The 25,949-nt window shown below is 39.2% G+C and overlaps 1 protein-coding gene across 2 annotated transcripts in view; it reads left to right on the plus strand.

Annotated features, from left to right (window-relative positions):
• Nucleotides 1–21,918: 21,918 nt before the first annotated feature.
• Nucleotides 21,919–25,949, plus strand: part of BACH1 (BTB domain and CNC homolog 1) — a 61,654-nt gene continuing 57,623 nt past the window's right edge. The window contains exon 1 of one of the 2 annotated variants that reach the window (XM_072614804.1): nucleotides 21,919–22,051. The gene's annotated coding sequence lies outside the window, so the exon portion shown is untranslated. The remainder of the gene's footprint in view (nucleotides 22,052–25,949) is intronic. The other variant, XM_072614809.1, reaches the window with a different exon arrangement.

Below are 25,949 nucleotides of genomic sequence, written 5' to 3' on the forward strand. Positions count from 1 at the left end.
TAAATATTATTATGTGCCAGGCATTGTGCTGAGTGCTAAGGGTACAAAAAATGGCAAAAAAAAATCTCTGGTTTCAAGGAACTCATAATCCATGTAATATTGATATAGTATACATATTACATGTATATGTATATATATGCATTTATTTACGTGTGTATACATGTATATAATAATTTGGAAACAGTTCTGAAGGGAAGGTATTAGAATTAAAGAGAATCAGGAAAGACCTTGCAGAAGGTGAGACTTTGTTTGGGACTTGAAGGAAGCCAGAAGATGGAGATTAGAAGGAAGAGAATCTCAAGCATGAAGGACAGGCAATGAAAAGGCATAGAATCAGAAGAAAAAGTGTCTCGTGTGAGAAACAGTAGGGATTCTAATGTCACTGGATTGTAGAGAGAAAAGTAAGGGACCTTTTCTACCTGGCCTTAATATTTTTTTCAGTGAAATATGAAGCAAAGTTCTCAGATGAAAGAGTGGAAGGAAGGAGAACTTTGAGAAGTTTGAGGAGAGTTTTTTTTTTTAAAGTTTGGAAAAGACATTGTGTTTAGTGAGTGTGATAGTGAATCCATTAAGGAGGTATAAAGAGATTGCCTTGCCATAATGAAGATTAAATTATGTAACATAAATTTGTAGTGGATTCGATTATCAGAGTTTTGTAGCTGGGGATGATTATGTTTTCTTTTGATAGTCTTAAGAGAAGAAAGAAATGGAAGATGAAAAGGAACACACTAGGTAAAAAGTGAGGGAAAAGAAAGTTATTAACATTTCTTATAGTTGGGGAGTGCAAGAAGAATATATAAACATGAAGGAAGGGATGGGAAAGTCATCACATGAACCTCTCATCTGAACTATACAAAGGAAGACAATCACATACACACAAATAAAGCATTTGATGTAGAAATGTATAAAACAAGGAAAGGACACTAAGGGAGAAAGCGTCTATTACAAAAGAGGGTATAGTCAGAGAGGGAATAGTTACAAGGTAAACAAAATTTAACTTCATAGGGGGAACTGTAAAGAGTGACTAAAAGGAATGATAGTGTAAGGAGCAGTGATTGGGATCTAGAAAAGAGGAAGGGAGGAGAGGCAGTTTTATGGAAGCAGACTGCTTCAGTTCTAGACCCTAGTGTTCATCATGCTTCTCTTTCACTCTTCTTTCATATAAAGGGGGGGGAGGGGTGTTAGGCAAAGAGAAGAACAGCAATGTGGATTAGACAGCAGAAAATATGTTGCTTATAAAAATATACTTGAAACATAAAGATTCACATGGAATTAAATGAAAGCAAAATTCATTATGCTTCAGGTGAACTAAAAAAAAACAAACCAACCAGGGATTGTAGTCATTATCTCAGACACAGTGACAACAACAACAACAACAGCAAAAAACCCCAGATATGGCTAAAAGAGACAAATAGAGGGACTGTTCCATTCTTTAAGACCCCATAGACAATGAAATAACATCAAAACTTATAGCATCCTATTTGTTGAAGTGACTCAATACCACCATGTCAGGGGAGACAGAGATCCTCAGACACCATGAAGCCACTGCTAAGGTGTCTTCCTTTCCTCCCCCAACAGAATCAGACCATTCTGCAACTTTCTTTCTTAAATTATTATTCTTCAGATACAGCATTTCATAAAGGATAGAGAACTAGCCTTAGATTCAAGAAGATCAGTTTAAAGTTCTGCCTCTAATCAATACTGTATTGTCTTGTAACCCTGGGAAAATGGTTTTTGATGTTTTGACGTGCTTTGGTGATCTTGGAAGAAAGAAAAAGAATGAGAGAGGAATACTGTAGAGATGAAGGCTGGAGGAGGGAAGGGAAAATTATTATCTCATTGATTTGGGGTGTGCAAGTAGAAGGATACACAAACAAAGAGGAAAAGATGGGGGTGATAGGCTTCATTTGAACCTCACTTTCATCTGAAACAGTTATAGGAGGATAATAACACAGAATTTTGTGTAGAAACATATGTATCTGAACAGAAGAAAAAGGAACAGGAAAATGGGAAGGATAAGAAAGAGGCTACATTCAGGGAAGAATTAGTCATAAGCAAAACTAACTGCAACCCTGGAGAGTGAATCATGAAGAGGATTTAAAAAGGAAAGAAAGAGCAAGAAATTGTGATTGGCATCTGGATAAAGGGAAGAGAAAAGGAGCAGGGGGAGAAGAAAGCAGACTACATCAAGTATAGAGCGGAAAACAATCCTCTTTCATCACCTTTTTTGTAAAGAAGGGTGGGAGCAAAGGGGAAAAAAGTATAAGGCAATAGGATATAGGGAAATGAATAATTAGTCATCATAATTGTGGATGTGAATGGGGTGAGCTCACCCACAAAAAGGATAAGGAGAGCAGAATGATTAGAAAGCTGAATTCAACAATATGTGATTTACATGAAATGTGCTTGACATGTAAAGATTCACAAAGCATTAAAATCAGGGGCCAGAGCAAAAACTATATTGTATTTCAGCTGAATTAAAAATGTAGGGGATAGCAATCATGATTGTAGACAAGGACAGAGGACACAGTTGATTGAAACATATACACATGTAAGCTACATTATGCTTGAGGGTATCATGCACAATGAAATAATATCCATATTTAACACATGTCAAATAAGATAACAGGTACAGCAGTTTGCAAACCTTAAATTGTTACATAAACACTAGCTATTAATATATAATAAGTGGTACAGCAAAAAGGTACATAAATTATAGGGAGAAATTTCTTACAAAGTCATAATACTGGGGGACTTCAATATATCTCTTTTAGTACTAGACTAATCTAACAAAAATAAATAAGAATGAAATTTAAGACCTTAAGAGAATTTTTTAAAAAATATATCTCTGGTGATTATTGAGTGGAGATAAAAATAAACAGAGATATTACTCAACTGTGCATGACACAAAAATTAGGGCACAAACAAGTGGAAAAGCAGGAATATTAAACACAGCCTTTAAATGCAATGAAAAGGACCACTGAAGAAAGAATTAAAAAATTGTCTAAAGAATTGGCAAGTCAGTGAATAAATCCTAGAAATGATAGCCATTTTCATTAAAGAAAATAACCACAATCAGATAAAATGCCAAAATGTGAGATAAAGCCATAATGTTAGTTAGGGAATGGGATTCCTAAGCTTTTTTTGAGTCAGGAACCTCTATGGCAGTTTGGTGAAGTATATGGATACCTTCTAAGAATAATATATTTAAATTCATAAAAATAAAACACATAGAATTACCAAGGAAATAAAATAATAAAATATATACTTTTTTTCTCTCATCAAATTTCACACACTCCCTTGAACTCTATCCATGGATCTTTGCATGAGGGCAAAACTTATTTCTCTAAATTTTTTCATTGACAAAAGAGAGAAAAAATAAGTCAATGAATTAATCATGCAACTAAAAAATCCCAAAAACATTAATGAAATTTAAAGCCTCAATTAGACACCAACATAAAAATCTGGAAATTCTGATTAGAGATAAAACAAATCAAAAAAGGAGCCATTGATTTAATAAATAAAATCAAGAGCTTTAAAAAAATATGTCTAGTTGTTACAGAGTTTTTTCTTTTTTAATGGGGGAGTTAGGAGTGAGAATATCAAAATTTATATTACCTCTTATTTCTACTGTATGAGTTTAACTGATTTTATGTTCTATTATTTTTATAACTGAGTCAGCTTTTTCTCTGAGTTATCATCCCCTAAAGGTACATTATTCATTCTTGCTTGTCCTTGTGGAATTGAGGAAGGTCTTCTCTTCCTTACAAATCTTTCTAGGTGCAGAGTCCTCTAACTCAGGTCAACTCACCAGGTCTGCAAGATGCTGATGGGCCCATGAAACAATTAACATTCTTTAACTCAGGGAAAGGAAGACTAAGGGAGCTAAGTGGTACAGTTTACAGAGTGCCAAGCCTGAACTTAAGAAGACCTGAATTCAAATTGGACCTCATATACTTATTAGCTCTGTGACCCTGGGCAAGTTACATAACCTGCTTTGGCTCAGTTTTCTCCTCTGTAAAATGAGCTGGAAAAGGAAATGGCAAACTACTTCAGTATCTTTGCCAAGAAAATCCCCAAAAGAGTCACAAAGATTTGACACAACTGAAAAACCAACTAAATAACAATTGTCAGGGAGGGGTGGTCCCTAACCCCATTTGGATGTGCTAGCCCACTTTCTTTAAAATAACACCCCCCTCTCCACAATGCTGCCTACTCTATAACCAATTGTATTGTCTTCACCTACCCAAATCTGCACCCCTCCAAACCATATTAAGGTTTGTGAGCCCCATGTCAACGTTTCTGATCATTGAGAGAGACCCAATTTTTTAGTTACTGCTAGCCTAATTAATAAATTGATCAAGCTTAAACCATTGTCTCTGTTTGCCTTTAAGGGATGGAAGAGAGGAGAATGGTGCCTGAAATAGTTCCCCAAGGAAAAATCCTAAGAGTTCACTAGTGGAATTGGCCACCTGAGACTTTTTCCATGAAGGACTAAAACTATGGAGCTGACCCTCCTGGTCCCAGTTTCTTCTGACCTTGAAATTAATACTTCTTTGGGGAAAAGTTACATACTTTTTGTCTATATTTGTCTTGAGGTACTATTTTGTGTTCAGAATGATAATTTGGAAATAATTGGCAATGCATAGCCCCATAAATCCCCTGGAGACAATCCCTTGAAGGAGGGAATTGAGGTTGGGTTAATCGGAGTGTGCACCATATCAATACTCTTCAGAGCCTGGAGAATTGAGAGAGCCTAGCTTAGTCTTCTTAGTTGGGGTCTGGGAGTGAGGACATAGAACAAATTATTTTAAATCCCACCATTAGCCTGAAAAGGGATCTTTTTCCCCTTAGGCACTTGATGTCTTTGTAGCTGTTTCTAGACATACACACAATTAAAGCACTACCATTTGAGTAAAATCAAGCTGTTTTCTTCCCATGATCAATCAGCCTGGAGAATGTTGAATAGACGTAATAGTAAATCCCCTTGTCAGCCCTGTGTATATTAGTTTCTATGTCTTGTCTTATTATATAAGTTGGAAAATCAAATTAGCTTTTTCTTGGGGCCTTGTCAGACCAAAGAACAAGAGTAAAAGGAGAAAGAATTTCTTTCTGTCTTTTAACTCTAAGATAGAAGGCAAACAACAAACATATTTAAGAGGGACAGAATCTTTTCCCCAATGTGCAGAATTTTATGGCAGCATTATCAACTATGTAGTTTCCCTAACATGAATTTACAAATTGTGGTTTGAATGTTTTTATAAATGCTAGAATATATAAATAAGTTTTGAGGAAACATTCTTTAGAATTTTGTTTTTAAGAAAAAAATATAAAGTAGGAGGAGATAAAGTTTTGAGAAAAAGCACTAGATGTCTTTCTTCAGGTGTTTCTCTTTCCCCTAACCAATTTAAGAAGACAAAAGAACTCCTGGTGATGGAGTCACGGAACTTGAACCCATAAAAGGAAAAAAAAACCCATGTCTTTGGGATCTGGACCCTTAAAAGGAAAAGCCCTTGAACTTTCCCACAAATTTCAGCAGCCCAGATCCCTGGTGTTCTCTTGAACCATCAGGCCCTTCCCAGTATAATCCTTTTAATCATCCTTTCATTTTGGCCTTCCATTGTGTGCACCTGGCCCCACCCCAAGTTACTAGCTATTCCTTGATCCCATTCAGATCTTCTTTTTCTGTATAAAAATATCAGTCTCATCCTCATCAAATGCCCAGATTCTTAGAATCTGGCCCACTTGTATTGGCACCACAGACTCACTAGGAATCTCACCCACCAACCAGTTTCTTAATAAACTCACTACTCGGACTGAAAGAAGGCTTCAATGGTCAAATTCTTTCCAGGCAGACCCCTGTCCTGTAAGTTTGCATTTTGGAATTCCTAGCATCCCTGACCAGGAACCAAAATATGTTGTGGGTTAATTATCCCCAAGTTATCTGGTTATCCCCAAGGAATTCAAGGATGCCTCTATCATCTATCTCTATAAAGGTAAAGGAAATAGATCATCCTGTTGTTGAGGTCAGGTAACCATAATGTTTGAAGTTTGAGGTGCCTGGAACCCCAAAATACCAACATGCTGAGTCCTGCTGAGTGAATTCGACTCAAGTATTCTTTTAGCTAAAGTAAAACAAAGTTTTTTAAAGATTTGCCATATTGGGTTGACTATTAAGAAGCCTAACCATTTGTGACCTGTGTATTGACAAGCAGGCCAGATAGAATCTCAATTAGACAGAATCAGAGCTGGATTGAATCTGAGTGCCTTCTGTGGGAGAGATGTGGGAGGTGGTCTAGTAACCTGGGAGGAGAGGTTTAAGGAGTATCTTGATGGGAATGGGGTAACTAGCGATGAAGGGTGGAAAACAGCTGGAAGCAAATGGGAGGTATCAGACAAAGAAGGGCTTGGGTGGGAAGTAATCAAGGATGGAAATCAGCTAGAGGCAATCTGGAGGCAACAGACCAGGGGGGGTCAGGTTAGGTTGAGGGTATGATTTAGGTATGAAAAACTAGATTAAGTGGGAAGATTCAAGGAGTTCCAGGAGGTTCCCAGAGTCTGTACCCCATCACTGTGACAATCATAGTGGATCTCTCTCTTAGTCATTGCTGGAAAGATTCTTATCACAGTCCACCTTAACAGACTGATTCTTCTCCTGGAAGATCATCTACCTAAAAACTGGTGTGGCTCCAGAAAGGGCTGAGGAATGGTTATGATGTTTTCTGCCTGGCAATTCCAAGAGAAATAGGAGGAGCGGAACAGAGGTCTGAATAAAGAATGTGCAGAACATTCATAAATCTGACCAAGACCAGTGACACCATCAATCATGAGGTACTGTGAAAAATTATGGCAAAATTTTGGTGCCTGGGGTTCATCAGCATCAGTACTGTATGAGAGTTTCATGTCAGCAAGTTTGCACAGGTTCTTGATAACAGAAAATGCTCTCATACTTTCCCCGTTACCAGTGGAGTAAAGTAGGAGTGTGTGTTTGCTCCCATGTTTTTAGCATGATACTTTCAGCAAGGTTGTCAGATACCTTCAAGGATGAAAATGACATTAAGGTCAGTTACCACACTGATGACAAATTATTTAACTTGAAAAGGCTACAAGTCAAGACTGAAGTCAAGGGAGAGTTGCGTGACTTTTTCATTCTCAGATGATTGTGCACTCAATGAAGCCTCTGAGGCTGAGATGCAACAAAGTATGGATTAATTTTCTGCTGCTTGTGCTAATTTTGACCTAACAATTAACACCAAGAAAACACCGGTTCTCCATACCATCCATATGTTGAACCATTGGTTACAGCAAATGGAGAATGTTGAATGCTGCCCAAGTCGAGACCTTTGTCCCTTGGACTGGGAGGGTTTTGGTCCCATTTGTCTGAAGGGTCCCAGAAAGCCTGGTCTTGGGGGGCTCCTTGGAGTCCCCTTATTTGATTTACCATTCTCTTGAGGCCCATATAGGCCAGCCCACATTGTCTGGACTACCAATCACTCCCATCAGGATCCTCCCTGGATTTGATCTACATTCCAGGCTGACCTCCCCTATCAAGACCATCCCTGGGACCCCAGAATACTTGGCAACACTTGGATTCTTCCTTCAGTCTTTTCTGTATTTAAATTCCATCTTGCCTCCATGAAGGCACTCAGATTTAGTCCAGCACAGACTCTGTCTAGCTGAGATTTTATCTGGCCCGTTTGTTAATACAAGCATTACAAATGCTTAGACTTCTTAAGAGGCAACCCAGTATGGCGAATCTTTAATAAACTTTGTTTTTCTTTGACTTAAAGAAGGCTTGTGTCGAATTCATTCGAGCAGGACCCGGTATGTCAGCAGGACCCCTAACTTCAACAGATAGGTTCATTTAGCTTGACAATATGCTTTCTAGGGATATACACAAAGATGATGAGGTTGAGGAATGACTTGCCAAAGCTAGCTCAGTGTTTGGGAGACTCTGAAAGAAAATGTGGAAGAGAAGAGGTAGTAGACTGCCTACTAAACTGAAGAGCTATTGTGGTGGCTTCATTCTTGTATGCCTGTGAAACCTGGATAATATACCAATGCTGTGCCAGGAAACTGAATCACTGACTTGTCTTAGGAAGACTCTTACGGTCACCTGGCAAGATAAGGTACTAGACACTGAGGTCCTTTCTTCAGCTAAAATGCCAACCAATCCAATTCTACTCCAGAGAGTAGAACTCCAATGGACTGGCCATGTTGTTTGAATGCCAAATGCACATTTTCCTAAAAAATTATTTTATGGAGAACTCACACAAGGTAAGTGCTCATATAGAGGTCAAAAGAAGTAATACAAGGATATTCTCAAAGTCTCCCTGAAGAACTTTAGAATCGATTGTGTGACACGGAAAACACTGACAAAGGACCTCCCAGCATGGCATGCCCTCATCAAAGAAGGTTCTGTACTCTGAGTAAAGCAGAATTAGAGTAGTTCAAAAGAAATACGAGATACACAAATTTAGAGACATCTCCACTTCAAATGTTTATGTGGACTATTTGTGCTCAACCTATGGTACAACCTTCTGAGCTTGTATGGGTCTGATCAGTCACAGTCAGACACACTATACCTTAACTCTGACATAGTGATGTCATTTTAGTCCTCTTCATGAACTAAGGACAACGACCATCAGGAATTTAACAGATGTTACTCGACTAACAGCTATTTTGAAAGAAATTTATTTAATTCAAGGAACGCACCTAGGACTTAAGTGAAGCTTAATTCTGGGTTAACTGTTTCCTAAAGTAGCTATATATTTTTTCTAAGAACTTTAATTGAGAATTGGTTTTGAATATTAGAAATTGCAAATGTAGGTTTAGTTGGATAACTAAATTATGCTCACTTGTGTTATCCACCCCAAAATTTTGGACATTTATGTGTTTCCAAAAGGTTCTCCTAATCTCTTTTGTAATAGATTGTAATTGATGAGTTAAAAGGTACAGCTCAGAATATCAATGAGGGAAAAGACAAGGAGAAAGAAAAATCTAAACCCAAGGCCCAGGCTAGAAATTTCTACTTTCTGAAAGAAAATTCTATTGGTAAGAATTGTAAAAGAAGAGGTGGAAAATAAAGATAGCCCTTAAGATAAAACTATCTCTGGGAAGTATTAGATATAGATTATTGCTGTTGAGTTTAATTTTCATAGTGCCACCTGATGTTTCATGATGTGTTTGGAAACTGCAGAAGTGAGTTTTTGTTCTTGGAGTGGACTTTGATCAAGACTTCTCCATATTGGATTCGATCAGTTTGGAACATCAGTAGTTAGTGTTTGGAAATGTGTGCTACTGTTGTGCTACCATGGTGTGAGAAATGTTAAGGATTGCAGAATGCAGCTCTCTTGATCTGCAGAGTGTTATCTGGGTATTTTGGAGAAAGGAGAGGAATATTTGCTCTTCAGGGAGGACTCCATCTAGATTCTGAGGGGTGGTGTCCCTAGGGCTTCAGGGTGAAAAATAAGTAAAATTTAATTTGTTAAGATGTTTTGTGTGCTTCTGTACATGCTATGACAGAAATTTCTTGTCATTTGAATAGACCAGGCTTTCTTAAGCTTTTAAAGATTCTCTAAGAACACCTTAGTAAAGTTTTTCGAAGTTTTCAGCCATGGTTAAGACTATGCAGTATAAGCCTCTATCCCCCTCCCTTCCCCTCCAGGAGAGAGAGAGAAAGATGAGGTGCTTTCATCTAATAAAGAATAATAAAATTGCAATTAATTAGCAACAATTCACTAGAGCTTAGCTGTTATAGATAAATTAAGGACAAAGTCACCTGAGTTGAAATAGACTCTGCAACTTAGGAAGTAAAAGTTTATTAAGTCATTGGTTTTGTTTAACATCAACTTGTGTGAAAGAAGAAATTCAGTTCAATAAAGATTAGCTAAGAAAACTTTTTTATTTTTTATGATATGGAAACTATAGTAATAAAATCGAAGCTTAAAACGCCTAGGCTCCAAAGCAGGGGGATGGGAATGCAAAGCTGAATACAAAATAATTTGATCTGGCTCTTTGGGTGATTTGAAAGGGCAATAGAAAAAAATGTTATAGGAAGCTAAGTGTGCCACCACATGGCTTTAAAAATCAGCTAATTGATAACAACAAGCTCTCAATTTTCAGTACTGCCAGCAATTTTTGAGCTTTTAAATGTTACCATTAGCATTTATGAGATTCAGATTTAATTGAAATCTGTCTTGAAACTAAATAATAATGTGATCTAAGTGTGTTCTTCTATTAGGGTCATTGTGGTAGATTAGAATGAAACAAAAACTGCAATTGTTATTTGACATCAAGAAATGTGTTAGCTATGTGACCAATCTTTATCTTTGTTTACTAATACGTAAAGTACAAAAGATAATACCTAACATAAATCTGGTAATTCATTGTATTAGAAATGTTAGGAAAAAAATTCTATTTTAATCTGCATTCTCTTTGGTTATAGATTCAATTATTAAAAGAATGATGTAAACATATTCAAAAACTTATTTATTTAGAAATATAACAGAGAATAGTAATAACTTTCTGTAAATTTGATAGAGCAAAGATCTCTTAAGATATCCTCATCTGTGAAATACAGGATCCTAAATTCTTACCAGCCTTGCTAACAGTTTAAAGTGATGAAGTTTGAGAAATAGTGCTAGAAGCTTGAGACATACTGGCAACTGGGCAGAACTTCAATACTTTAAAATTTTAAGAGCAAGCCCCCATATTCAGGCTAGAAGGTAATTTAATTTTAGTTGGGAAAAAGAACAATACTTTTTAGGGTTCCCCACATCCATAAAATCAAAAGTCTATCTAGAAATTACAAAGAGGAGATTTCAATTTGTATCTCTTCCCAGTATACCACACTGCCTTGAGAGTCAGCTTCTTAGTATACTAGTTAACTGAGTAATAAGTTTAAAAAAACCTGTAGCATAAACCTTGCTAATCTGTGGGAAGAAGCTGTTTAGACTAAGTTAAGGTAATCAGATGAGATACAGGTTCCTAAACTTGCCATCCACTTGCTAGGACATATTCAGGTGTCCTTGAAGTATCTCAGATGATATGAAGAAGTTGGTGGGACAAAAAAATAAACATTAATTAGTATTGTTAAAACAAGAAACATCTGTTTCATTTTAAAGGAAAAGAATTTCAGTGGAATTAGTTATCTTAGAGGACAGTAATGGAACATATTTGTTGTTTGTAACCACTGGAGTTGGATAAGCTCGGGATTGCTCACAAGGAGCAATGGTTGCTAAAGTGTTTGGTACAGCACCTTGCCCATATCGTATACAGAGCACTACATAAATGTTGGCTGTTGGGTACTCCCAATGAAGTACTCTTCATTCTCACTACTCCATTCTAGACAATTATATACCAGTCCTTAGATATGACTACTATATACTAATACCTCAAATATTTCCTTATGTTATGCAAATTAGGAATCTTTGTATCCAATCTCTTTATGTTCCCTGGGCTCTACGCCATGGTGTAGTCATAACCCTTTGTTAAAGCTCTCAAAGACTTTGGTTTGAAGAAGTGGAGTCACACCCTGGTAGAATAAGACCAGATTCCTAATATCCTTTTGCCTGGGCCAAAAATGGTAATATCCCAGCCCTCCATCTGGAACAGTAGAGTAAGAAATTTTAACAATGGCTTGTTTATATTTAACCCAGCATACTTTGAGCTGACTTAATAATAACAGTTGTGAATTTAAGCTGGTAGAGCTTTATATGGATTTCCTAGTAATGTAATTGTGAGATTCATTTGTCTTATATGATTTCATTTACAGCGAGATATAGCTTCCCATTAGGATAATTAGTTAGAATTTATTACCACTCCCTGTCATCCCTATTTCTTAGTCAAAAGGAATAAATAGTAACATCCAAACCCTCCCCTCATTATCGTATGCATATATTACCTTTTTACTGGTGTTCTGTCTTTAATGAAATGTTTTGCCTCTCCAAATTATATGGATTGAGAGTTTAAAAGTCACTTGTGAAAGAATGATTTTCTATGTAATATAATTTGGAAATGTATTTGACTGATTTGATGTTATCTGACTAGTAGTAAGTTTTGTTCCATGTTTTAAATTAATGATACTGTGCATGTTATTATTGTATTTCTAAATTTTCTGGTATTATAAATTCTGGGAAACTATTGTTTAGGAAATGCTTTTTAGAGAATGATAAGACTGTGTCACTGGAGAATCAAATTCCTTTTTCATTTGGATATTGTGAAATTATTAATTGACTTATTAGAGGTTATTGTCATAATGTTAAAACCTGGGGTATATTTAAAAAGGAAAGAATAATAACTACTTTGTGGGAAATCAAGAGAGAGAGAGAGAGAGAGAGAGAGAGAGAGAGAGAGAGAGAGAGAGAGAGAGGTGGTAAAAATCATTTTCAGTCTTGTCAGGTTTCTTGGGAACATTTACATGAGCAAAGTCAAAAAATTTTATCAGCACTGCGTAAGAATTTGTGAATTGGTTTCCTGAGAAAATGGGATCCCCTCTTTCCTTGACAAAGAGGGGAGAATATACAAGTTCGTTTATAGTACAGAAATGCTTTATATGATGATTTGTGATTATGAAATTATTAAGTTATACTTGGAATAGTATATCTTGAAGATCTATCTTGAAGCAATTTAGGCTTAGCAGATTCCAGTCTTTAAGGGGTTAATATACAATACTTAAAGAGATGGATATCTGTTAGTCTGGGGATTTGCAGTAATTAGCCAGTGTTTTTCTTTGGGATTTTTTTTTTTTTGAATGAATCTATTCACTATCTATGTGGAATTCCAGACTGTAATTATTTTCTTAATTTCTAATGATTGATTTTTATACCAGAATAAGTTTAGACTGGGGAAGGAAAAGAATGTTAAATGAGGTGTATATATGTGTGTGTGTGTGTGTGTATGTGTGTGTTCTGGTAAACTTTTTATTGCTAACTGTACTATTACAACACCATGAGAATAGTAATAATTGTATCCAGCTCTAAGTTAGGATTAGTGAAATTTTGCTGTTTTAGGTTGAATTTTTTGGCACTGTGATTTTTCTTTTGAGCTTTAGTTTCAGGTATGTTTGTGTTATTAAACCAGTGTATCATTGCTTCAAGAAAAATGCCAGCAGTTCAGTGGGAATGGAATGACATCTAATAAAAAGCTAAAGGGAGGAATAGTTGGGGAGATGACCTTGGGAAGACTAAGATAGGACCCTTTTGGCTGTTTCCCATATAAGTAATTTCTCCCCTTGGTTAATTGTGAGCCTGGTTGTGATATCCTGTCATGCAACTGGCTGCCAATATGACTCTTACCTAAAATCAAACAGAACTAAGGATGCTTTATCCTATTATACATGAGTTGAGTCATTCTGTGCCCTTTAGCTTGGGCTTGGAGGATCAGTTTTGATGCTGTTATAACTATGTCCCTCTTTTTATAAGCACAATACTTATTCTATCATTCAAGAGATTAATACTGAAACACATCTAAGTTACTATAATAGGGTACAAGTATGAGTACTTGGGCTTGTCATCAGACTGCTAATATTTATATATTCATGTGTAAGGTTAGGTCCTTGAAATATACCTATATGTACAGCATGCAAATTACACAAGAATTACCTTAAATATGTCCCCATTGTTGAGAGGGTATTTAAGGACAGTGTGTGTCTATTCCATTTGAATGTGGTTAACAACTGACCATCCATCTGATATACACTGTTCTTTGTAAATATCAATTGGATATTTACATATCACATCCCAGGTCTTTTGTTGCAATTGGAATAAAATAAGGATCTTTTAAATAAGTTCATTTGTGCAACCATTGAATCTAGGAACAGAAATCATCTACTCACAAAGAGTGTTGTTACCTGTGTGTTAATATATGGGATTAGATCCTTAACAGCATCTTATCCTCCTAAAGGGGGAATTAATTAGAGTGTAAAATTTTGAGAAAGCAGTGAGGTCAGACAATTATATATGTCAAATGTAAATTTTTCTAATGGGATATATAGGCCTCAAGGCTTGTCTGAATAATTGGATTCTAAAAATTGGGTTCAGGATTTTATATATACGATTATATTGTGCACCCATTGCATAAACCAGGCACTTAAAAATGTTTAGGTTCTGATTTTTCAGTTGTTATTTGAATTTCTAAACTATAACAATATAGCAATTTGTTAACTTACATCACCGGACAGTTACAAGTAGTAAAACTGAAGGCTTTTTTTCCCTCTTCGTGAGGCTTGTCTGAAATAAAGAATGAAATAAATGAACACCAGTCTTAAAAATTAAATGACAATGGAATCATTGTTTATTTAGAAAAACACTCAATCTTAGCTTATATGTCTGCTTTGGTAAGTATTACATCTTTAACCAGAAGGATTCATTTTAGAAGTCAGATTTCTCAGATTTCTTTTTGAGATTCTTCCTTCAGCTGGTTGTTGGCAGTGTCTATATCAGGTACAGCGTTTAGATTAAGATAAAAACAGCAATGGACATGTAAAAACTTAAATTCTCCGAAGTTTCAAATGAGTTATTGGTTCTTAATATGATGTTCTCATAGGTCTTTTGTTAATAGGATTAGAATGATAAGATTTGAGCTTTTTTTTCTGTACTAAATTGTATGGAGTTTTGTAAGTTGCAGATTTTAGCAGAAACATCTAAGAAACTCCATAAATACCCTAAACCAGAGAAGCTGCTTGGAGAATGTCCAAGAGAAGATGTTTTCAAAACTCAGATGACTATATGAGACAGTTGAACCCTAAGATATGATGTGTTGAGAAAATGGCACACCTAGGTTTAAAAGACCCTGTCATCCCTCCCTCAGGGTCTTTTGGCACAAAAGGAGGTTTTCCATTGACCACTATATTATTAGGCAGTATGCACCTGCTAATAAGTAATATCTTGTAGAGAAGATTGCCTCTGTTACTCTTTTATCCTTTGTGACAATAGGATCAATTCTTTATTTTTGAGGCAAGGGTGAAGGAGATAGTGGCAGAAGACATCTCAGAGACTGGAGATGGAGAAGAGGTGAAAAGAGGAAGCTTTGTGAATGGCCTCAATTTTTTCAGTATAATACACAGCAGGTTTGTTAACTGAGAAGACAGGAGGAAGGGAGCCATGGGAAATTTGAGGAAGGAAGAAAGGGTTTGGAAGAGCTCCGTGGTGAGTTAGATATTGAGTTAGAGAGGTGTAAGATTGCCTAGTATCAATGAAGGTCCAATCAAAGTTGTGTAATATAAATTTGTAGTGGACTCAGTCATAACAGTGGTGTGATTTTCTTCACTTTTGTTTAACAGCATATGTGTAAGAGCAAAGGAGTAAAACAGGGCTGAAGGTTGGCAGGGTACATGTGGTGATATGATAAGGAGGCTAGGGAATTCTGAAGAGGACAATAGAGAGTTGAACTGAATCACTAGGAGGTAAAGGGGAAAAGAGGAAACAGTGGTTAGAACAGTGCTAATCTAGGAGCCTGGTGGAAAACTGAAGGGTTCAAGGGATTGTTGGTCATGGTATGGACAAAAAGCTCCTGGGTCATCTCTAGCCATCCTGATGAATATCAGGCCACTGGATCCAGATGACACAGGAGAAGAAAGTGAGGTTGGTGACCTTACACAGCCTTCCTGCACTCAAATCAAAGTCAACTGCAAGTCATGTCACCATCCTGATGTCAAGGTCCTCTTCGAAAATGAAAGACAAACACAACAACCACAATGGACAAAGAGCAGGGCTTGGTATTGGAAGACAGAGGGAGAACTAATTGATTATGATCACATAAGGACATTTCAGAATTCTTGAACATGGAAATGGTGCAAAATCAAGAGTATGACCAATCTTGTGTGTGGTTGAGGTGGGGTGGAGAAGTAGATAATGGAAAATGAATAGTTTGAGGAAAAGAGAGGTTAGGATGTTTGAGGAAGTATCAAAATTTATATTGAAGCCCCTCAATATTTAGGTAGAAGTTGGGAAAGAAAAATGATTGTGAGCCATGTAATGAAGTCATTAAAGAAAGAAGTCTCAGAGATCTATAGACAGTAGCTACCAGGATTTTGATTGGGTGGTAGATATGGAGTATATGGACCTCAGAGGAGGAGAGTTTACTGAGTGACGGTGGTAGGGGGAGAACCTAGAAGTGGCAATGGACAACAAGAAGTATTTCAACTCTTCCACTTGGATCCGTGAGTCAAGGGGAATGAGTGAAAACATGACCAGTACTGGAAAATTACTGGATCTGGGAAGCTGTGTCATTAGGAGATAGGCAGGTCTCCGTGAGAACTAGAATATGGAAAGAATGGGAAAGGAAAAGATTTGAGATGAAGCAAGTCTATTGTGTATGGGATAAACACTATAGAGGGCACACTGGAAAGGATGTTTATTGTGGGTTTTTTAAATTTAATTTTCTAATTTATTTGTTTCTAATTAATTTGTTTTCAGTTTTCAACAATCACTTCTATAAGTTCTCCCCCTCCTTGCTCCCTCCCTCTCCACAAAAGCATGCAATCTTACATGGGCTCCATAGGGATGTATATTGTTTTGTTTGGACTTTGAGGTGTGTGGTTTGAGGGAGTAAGGAATTGGGAAGTGGGAGAATGGGAAATGGGGTTTAGATGATGAGATTCAGAATCAGTGGGATGTGAAAGGTATGTTATTAAGAACTTTGAGCAGTTCTGAACTCAGAAGGGAGAGAAAACAAGTCTAGGAATATTATTTTTATTTGGACCTCTCTGCTTATGAAAGTTTAATACTGAGTCCCCCATTTTACTTTTTGGCTTTGATTTGCTGACTGCAGTTTCTATTCAGCTGAACTGCTGGATGTCTCATTTCCCCTTCTCTCTGTCTCTCATCTTCTCTATTTATTTGTACGTCAGCAAAAATACAGGGTGTTCCAAAAGCCTTAGTACAATTTTCAGCTCTAATAGATTGAAGCCTTTCTGATCCTCTTTTACAACAAACAGCTTAGGGTTTGTTAGCCAACAGTTTTTATATGTGTGGAAATGGAGGGTAAAAGTTCAGGTGAAAACATCAGGCTCCTCTTGGATATCCATTACGCATGGCTCTTTAATTCTATTTTTCTTCTTGCTATAACTTCCTCTTCCTTCTTCCTGTGAGCCCTTCCAACCTCAAGACCAGGGTTAGGGTTGGGCATGAGTTGTGTGGTTGCGGTTTGTCCTTTATTCTCAAAGGGGGCCAGACATCAGGGAGATGATGACATGACTTGCAATTAAATTTGATTTGAGTGAGGGAGGGCTGTGCAAAGTCACCACCCTCACTTAGTCATCCAGAGTCATCTGGGTCCAGTGGACAGATATTGATTAGGATGACTGGAGATGGCCCAAAATGCAGCAGGAGACTTTGGCCTACGGTCTTTTCAAGTTCTCACTCTGAGTGAGGCAACTTCCATTCAGTGAATAGGACTCTTTAAGAAGTGAATCAAGGGATGGACCTTTTAATAAAAAAAAAAAAATCAAACTGGGAGGGAAAGACCCTCAGGGTTGCTGGCCAAAAGAGAAACAATTACCATGGACATTCACTCTGGGCCAGGAGGGTCCAAAATATAGCCATTAGTGGTGCTTTGGCAGGGCAGGGACCTATTGTTGTCCAATGAAAGCGATCCACAGTGAATTGAGTAAGTCTGTCCTCATAAGAATGTCAGTGGCCTCTCCCAAGACTCTGCTCCCCATGGGCATGGTAAAACATGAGTTAAAACATGAGTTACATTCCTTGTGGCCAATAATCTTTTATTGTAAACCAGGAACAGGATGGTTGTACAGTCATTTTCAACTCTTTGTGATCCTGTGGACGATAACACACCAATACTGTCCATGAGGTTTTCTTGGCAAAGATACTTGAGTAGATTACATGCTGTTGTGGAGAGGGAGGGAGTAAGGAGGAGGAGAAAATTTAAAACTTATGAATGTGATTGCTGAAAACTGAAAACAAATTAATTAGAAAAAATAAATGAGAAAATTAAACTTAAAAAAAAAAAAACAGAATACACATCCTTTCCAGCATGTCCTCTATAATGTTTATTTATCCCATATGCAATAAACTTGCTTCAGTGCAAATCTTTTCCTTTCCCATTCTTTCCATATTTTGGCTCTCACTGACTGAGACCTGGCTGTCTCCTAATGACACACCTTCCCAGATCCAGTACCCTAGTCATATTTTCACTCATTCCCCTTGATTAACGAATCCAAGTGGAAGAGTTGAAATGCTTCTTGCTGTCCATTGCCACTTCTAGGTTCTCCAGTGTCTTTCTGACTCCAAGCCCAGTGCTCTATCCACTGAGCCACTTAGCTCCCTCCAAGTACAGTATATTTGGCAATATATTTTCTAAGCTGTAAGATGTGCTGGCTTTGAGTATTTAAATCCTTCTTCTCATTTTCTGAGACACCAAAGCATGATCCAATGGATAAGCATGGCTGTTGCCCATATATCAGTAAGTATGATATAAAGCTGGCGGTAAATTACTGGCAGTACTACATGTATACTAAAAAAGATTACACATTGATTTCACTGAAATTTTTCTTCTAGTTTCAGTATTCCTAATGTTACAGTTTCATGATGTGTTGTGGTAGAACCATCTGTAATGGTAAGGGAATTTGCCTAAGGGACAGCTTTTGCTATTGCTTCAAAGGTGCCTACTTGGTCAGGGGGTAAAGCCAAGATGGCAGAGTAAAAGCACAGACTTGCTACAGCTCTTCCCCCAAGTCCAGCCAAATACCTGTAAAAAAATGACTCTAAACAAATTCTGGAGTTGCAGAACCCACAGAATGATGGAGTGAAGCAAATCTCCAGCCCAAGACAACCTGGAAGGTGGATGGGAAGCATCTATCAAGCTGGGCTGGGAGCAGAGCGCAATACAGGGTGGGCCACCCTGGCACAGATGTGACCTGAGCAGGCCTGGGAGGGAGAGGACTGAATCTTGGGCACCTGTGGTGGTTTCCAGACTTCAAAACCCCAAAACACCAAGGACAAATTAGAAGGTCAGTAGGAAAAACCTGTGGGACCTGTGTGAGAGAACAGAGTGGTCCGACCCCAGGCCCAGCTGCAGCAGGGGCAGGGACAGCAGCAGCAGCGATTTCTGGAGTTCTAGGCCCACAGATTGCAGAGGATCCAGTGGCTGACAGTACCTTCCCTCCCCGCACTGGAACAGAAAACTACCTTGACAAAGATCTTAAAAGTCAAGTAAATGGCTGGGGAAATGAGCAAAAATTGGAAAAAGAATCAGACTATATAGAATCTTACTTTGGTGACAAGGAAGAACAAAATATAGAAACAGAAGACAACAAAGTCAAAGCGCCTACACCTAAAGCCTCCACAAGAAAAATGTGAATTGGTCTCAGCCCATGGAAGAGCTCCAAAAGGATTTTGAAAATCAAGTAAGAAAAGTAGAGCAAAAATTGGGAAGAAAAATAAGAATGATGCAAGAAAATCATGAAAAACGAGTCAACTGCTTGCTAAAGGAGACCCCAAAAAATGCTGAAGAAAATAACACTGAAAAAAATAGACTAACCCAAATGACAGAAGAGATCCAAAAAGCCAAAGGAGAAGAATGTCTTAAAAAACAGAACTGGCCAGATGGAAAATGATTCTTTAAAGATTAGAATGGAGCAGATGGAAGCTAATAATTTTATGAAAAATCAAGAAAATGTAAAACAAAGGTACCTACTTAAGGAAAGTCCCTGCTATTGTTTTGGGGTCTACATCCTGCTTGGGCATCCTGATGGTGTTTCTTTCTGATTGGCTGAGTACTGTGGTCCTAGATGGATGTGACTGTGGTACAGTGCATGGACATATGTGCTGTTTCTATGGGAAATATGAGGAATGGTTCTGGGGACAGTGGCTAGCTAGAGGCAGTGGCTGGGATTCCATTACATGGATATGCCTGCTGTTTCTGTGGGAAATAAGAGTTCATGGACATACTTGTTATTCTAGTGAGCAGTGAGCCCTATATGAGGAAGTTAGGATATTGAGACGGGAGAGTAATGGCTAGGTAGGGGCAGTGGGACCTATCTTTATTAGGATTCCATCACTAACATTCAACAATGAACTTAAACTGGTCTAGAAATCACATATGCCTGAGGATACTGTTTGTCCTTCATTTCTGAAGAGGACCACTGATATCATAGATGGTATCTTGACTTGTGGATAAATTGGATTTAAGAGAGGCAGAGCTGCACAAAGCAGTCAGCCTCACTTTCTCTTCCACAATCTTTGGAGTCTAGTAGCAAGACAAAGTCAAGATGACTGGTGATGGCCTTGGCATCTTCAATATCTAACCAAGCTCTAACCATTCCATGATGCTTGCTTCAGCCACCTTCATGGACTTTGGAGCAAATTGTTTTCATCCTTCCACTGTGCCAAGGGAAGTCTTCACAGGCTTGGGGGGGGGGGACATCCCCTTAACTCATGATGGGTACCTTTAATCTGGTTGGGTCTGTCTTCCCATGAGGTTTATTTAGGTGTGGCTGCCGCAGATGCTGCAGCTTCTTGGAGCCACAAGTAGGAATTGGGTGAATCAGGTAGACAGCAAAGGTGGAAAGCAGTCCTGATAAAGGCTCTGCAAACCCTCATGCCAGAGGTGCTGTCCTCCTGAGCAAGGTGGTTCAGTGGATAGACAGTGGGGCCCAGAGTCAGAAAGATTTGAGTTCAAATCTGGATTTGGACATGAATTAGCTGTGTGATGGGGGCAAGTCACTTAACCTCTGAGAAGGAAACGCCTGGTGATATAGTTTTACCTGGACTAGGTGACTTCAATTCATTACCAGCAACTAGGGCTCCCTTACAATTTCCTTAATATCTACACGGATATCTTATTTTGTCCTTTAATCCGAGAATCACTCAGAAAAATCTGAAGAGCTCTGCCTTCTCTTCGTCACCGCTTGGCATCATCTCATTCATCCAAAGTGGCAGTTTTTGGAACCTGTTCATTTTGGTTGGTAGCCAAGCATCTTTCAGAGGCACCAGGGCTGTACTGGAAAGCATGTTGAACCTAGAGCCCAGAAGATGTAAGTTTCATTTCTGCCTCTGATACTTATAGCTATAAGACCATCCACAAGTCATTAACCGTTCTGAGTTTGTCTCTTCTGCAAACTAAAAGACACTGTATCAATGCCATTAATTACCCTTTGGGTTACCTGTACATTTGATTCTTTGGGGATTGTCTTCTAGGATTTGCAGCCTCTTCCAGTGTTCCATTCATTATCCGTTTTACTTTCCCCAATGTGATTTTTCTTAAGTAGAAAACGGGGAGGTTTTAAAGACGGTCTTTCCCTATTTTCTCCTCCTTGGAAATAATTTTTACTCCTCCGCTAGTCACACGTTGAAGTCACCTGTGGGCAGATACGCGTGTCTTCCTTGTTCAGACCAGCCAGGGAGGAAGCAGGGTCTAATCATTTCATTAGTGCCTTTTGCCAGGCTTCTCAGTCCCGAATGTCAGGCTTCAGTTTTTAAGAGTATAAATCCGTGAGATACGGATTGATTGGTTCCACAACTTAGGTTCCTTTTCCACTTTAAGCAAATAATGCTATAGGGTGAGTTAAGGGCCAGGAAAGCTGGCCATTCCTTCTCCACCTCCTCTCTCTTTTCCCTGGAAATCATGCGTTCTTCTGGCCTTTTAACTTCTCGTTTCGTTTCTTAATTCATAGTCCTACACACAAGCCCTCAGGCAGGGGCAAGGACCACAATAGAGAGAAGGGCTCGCCCGTTCCGAGAGCCCCGCTCCTTCCCAGCCCCGAACTCCACCCCTTCTTTTCTTCCTACCAGCCGCTTTTCCAGGGGCCGGGACTGACGTGTTCCAACAGGCCTCGCGGGCCAATCGTTAGCGAGAACGAAAGGGGGCGGGACCGCGAGCCAGGCCGAGGAGGGGAGAGGCGGGGCTGGGGGGGGCCGGTGAGAGGAGAGAAAGAACTGAGAGACAAACAGTCACCTGATCGCTTTCCTTCTGGGGCTCGGTCACTCGCCCGTAGATTCTGACCCCGTCTCCCGAATATCCGCGTCCCTGTTCGTCCGCGGGAAGCGACGGCCCCCACCCCCCGACCCCGGGCCCCGTGTAGCAGTCGGGGGTGAGTAGAGCGGAGTGGGGAGGCCGGTGGGTCTGCGCCCTTGGGGGAGGGGCGCGCGCAGCAGGGGCGGGGGAGGAGCGGGCGGCCTGGGCGCCCTTTGGTCCCCGCGCCCCCCCGCTGGGCTCTGCCCTTAGCCCGGTCTTTTGGGGGGTGCCCTGGTGCCCAGGCCGTGGGCGGCTTGACTTTCCGCCCCGGCGTAAATCCGTCGGTTTGAAATGTGTTTTTAAACCTGTGAGCATTCAAAATGTCCTTAGAAGCCCCTCGCCCCCCCGAAGGATCCGCCCCTCCGATGGAAGTGGGGTGTGAGACGCGGGGTTCCCCGCAAACGTGCGGCCGCCTTCCGTTTATCTGAAGGTCCTCTTTTTCCGGGAATCCACAACTCGGATGCATCACAACTTACTCATGTAGTAAAAATCACTCTGTCAGCTCCCTCGGCGTTCGTCTGGGGAGCGTCGGGCTGGGCGGGCGGCGTTGGGGAGCGCTTGGTGCCGAGAGGTAATGGCCCGTGCTCGTAAGACATCTAAGTTTGGGCCGGGCCGGGCCCGCGGCGTGGAAAAGTCGTCGTGGGAGCCCTCGGAAATCCCGCGATTTCCAAAGAAAATGTGAATGCCCGTGTTGTGCACTGATCTCTCTCGCGGTGGGATCGCGCAATTTTAATGTAACGCCGAGTAACTAAAAGCTATAAGCGGCACATGTAGGGACAGATTGGTGGCAAATAATGCTCCTCATCGGACTGATTGATGATCAATACGTAGGGACTGCTCGATGTAGAAAAACGGGATTTCCTGTTAAGTCTTATAGTAGTACATATAGTATAGTAAATATAGAATACTGTGGATTAGATATAGAAATATAGACATAGAAAAGCAGGATTTCCTGAAAAGCCTTGTAATACTACATATAGTATAGTAAATATAGAATACTGTGGATTAGATATAGAAATATAGGTATAGAAAAACAGGATTTCCTCAGGTCAGCATGTTTAGGAGCAATCTGGAGGACTGTTGAAGAAGGAAGCTTGATTGCAGTAGGAAAGTATTGTGAACAAATCATCTTTCTTCTTGGTGCAGTGGAAAGTGTGCTGACTTTGGAAAAAGAGGAATTGAGTTTATAGAAAAATGGCTCTGCGACTTCCTCTCTTTGTGACCTTGGACAAAACTATTTAATTCTTTTGGGGCCTCAGTTTCTTTTCTAGCTCTATTATCCGGTAAAGTTACTTTAAAAAAAAAAAAAGCACCCAACGTGTTTCATTGTCAATATTGGTTAACCCGTAGATTGTGTTAGAAAATACTTTGGCTCCTTTAAAGTCAGGTTGCTGAGTCATTCACCCAGGAAGAGCCTGAGAGGTAATTAGAAACAGCTGGGGCTTACATGGCTCCACTATAAAAGGCAAACCGGAGCGAGAGAAGAGGTGAGTGGTTGTAGTGCCCGAGGATTTGGCCAATTAAAACTTTGTGGTTCCTGGTAAGTAAGTCAGAAAGTGTCAGTCTGGTATTTAAATACTGCTGCTCTGGCCCTAGGTTACTTAATAGCCCACAGACTGAAAGAGTGCCCAACCTGTAGAAATAACTGAAATTTGTAGGGTAATGCTTTTGACCAAATGGTTGGAACCTGAGCTTTTCCTGTCTAGGCAGCGGTTCTGGAATTCCTCTTCCAAGTTACAGCACTTCATCCTGAAGCTTTACTCCAGCCCTGGAAGGCACACACATGTTTCATCACTCTCCAGGCTGCTCTGGGCTTTCTGGACCTTCTCACTCATTCTGTGTCTCTGTCTTTCCTCTTCTTTCTCTCGCCTCTCCCCTTCTCTTTAGCTTCTTTTGATGTGTTGCCTTCCCCAATTAGAATGTAATCAGAAAGGAGAGTCTTTTCTATTTGAATTTATATTGCCAGCACTTAAAAAACTGTCCTGTTTGTTTTTTTAGCATCTGAAGGGTTGTTTTTTTTTTTTTAAGTATTTTGTGTTTTAAATAAAGAAATTGGTCTCTTTATGAGGGTAGTGAGATGTGACATATCTCTTCACCCCCCACTTCCACTCCCAAGACTTTTCATAAATAAATTGTGCTGTGCCTACCACACTGCTCCAGATATACCTGGGAGCAGAATTATAGCTACTACATACTCTTTAATAGCTTCCTTAGGAAATTCTGTCTATTTTTCCTCTTCTCTTGGTGAATAGTGGTAGTGATAGTGTTGCTAATAGCTTTCAACAAGAGTATCACCAAGCCAGTATTGCTTTGAATGGGAAAAAACATCATTCTGCTTTTGGATCTCATTTAGGTGATTTTCTTCCATTCAGCTGCATGCCACCGTCTGGACAATAGAAAACCTTTCCTTTCCTTTCCTTTCCTTTCCTGTCCTGTCCTGTCCTGTCCTGTCCTGTCCTGTCCTGTCTTTTCTCCTGTCCTTTCTCCTATCCTTTCTCCTTTCCTTTCTCCTGTCCTTTTCCTTTTCCTTTCCCTACATGATTACAGTCAGCTATTTTGAGTGATTAGAGGTCTCAGGAGACTGTGTAGTATTTTAGGGCTTCATTTAATCACAATGGTATATAAAAATAAGAATACTTGGAAAGAGGAAATTTCATCTTGTGTTTCATTTCTTTCTTGTACATCCTCTATAATTGTGGCAGATACCTTAGGTGGTAATAATAGGTCACTGATAGTTGTTGATCAAAATTACCCATCTTGAATCTTTCAAGGAATTTTGTATGATGTTAAGGTCTGTGTTTGACAGTGCAGGCAGTTTGTAAGGGTGTATCTTGTTGCGAGATTGTCAAGATCCCTTTTGAGTACAGTGGGATCTTGGTATTCTCTTTAACCTGGAAGCTCTGGGATGTGCAATCATGTTTATGATTTTGTATATGCATACACACACACACATATATATTTATATGCATACAGAGAGAGAGTGAGTTTCAGGTGATAACTTACGGACTGTATCATTTTTCATTTTGTTGTTTAGTTCTCAGGCAGTTTTCTTTAATGATATTTTTTAAATGTAGTGGCCCTGTCTTGTTTTACCATGGTTTTCAAGAGGCCCAATGATTCTTCAGTCTTTTCCTTATTCTCTTTTCCAGGTCAGTTGTTTTTGATAGCTACCTCGTATATTCAGAGGCAAATAGGTGGTACCTCTGAATACTTGAGGTGGAGTGGAGACAGGAAAGACCTGAAACCAAACCAGCGTCAGACACTCACTAGCTTTGTGAACTGGGCAAGTCACTCAAGACTTAGTTTCATCAGTTGTAAAACTAGAACCTACCTCCCAGGGTTGTTGTAAGGACCAAATGAGATTGTATTTGGAGAATGCTTTGCATAGTGTCTGGCACATAGTAGGTGCTTAATAAATGCTTGTTTCCTTTCTTCCTTCTGATTTTGTTCTAATATTCCTTATCATGACCTTGAATTTTTTAGCTCTCTACTCTGTTAATGTCTTTCAGAATGTCTACTACTTAGGCAAGCTTTTCCACCTTTTATTTGTTTTTTCCTAATTTTTTGTAAGAGCTCTCATTCGATTCTTGATCCTCTCTAGCTCTTCCTTCCACTCTTAGATTCCTTGTGAGCAATCCAACAGTATTTTTTCGTTGTGGGTTCTACTTGGAATTACTGCAGAATTACTTCTGAAACTTATCTTGGGGTTCATAGTCTGTCTTCATTGTATTGGAAGTTTTCTTCTATTTGCTTACATCTGTATTAATCTTTCCATTAGGGAGGGTCTCCCTGTTTCTTTTGAACTTCTTTTAGCTGTAGAGTTATTCTGGTTCTACATTGGTGGACTGTTAACAGCCACATTGTGTTCTTTCCTTCCTTGGCCTGATATACTGGGGTGAAGTTCATTGGTCCTGGCTGGAGTAGTTGAGATAGGATCACAGTGCTCCCTGGAATCTTCCCCCCTCGCTTCAATC

Source organism: Notamacropus eugenii, chromosome 5 (genome assembly GCF_028372415.1).
Source record: "Notamacropus eugenii isolate mMacEug1 chromosome 5, mMacEug1.pri_v2, whole genome shotgun sequence".
Classification (NCBI taxonomy): domain Eukaryota; kingdom Metazoa; phylum Chordata; class Mammalia; order Diprotodontia; family Macropodidae; genus Notamacropus; species Notamacropus eugenii.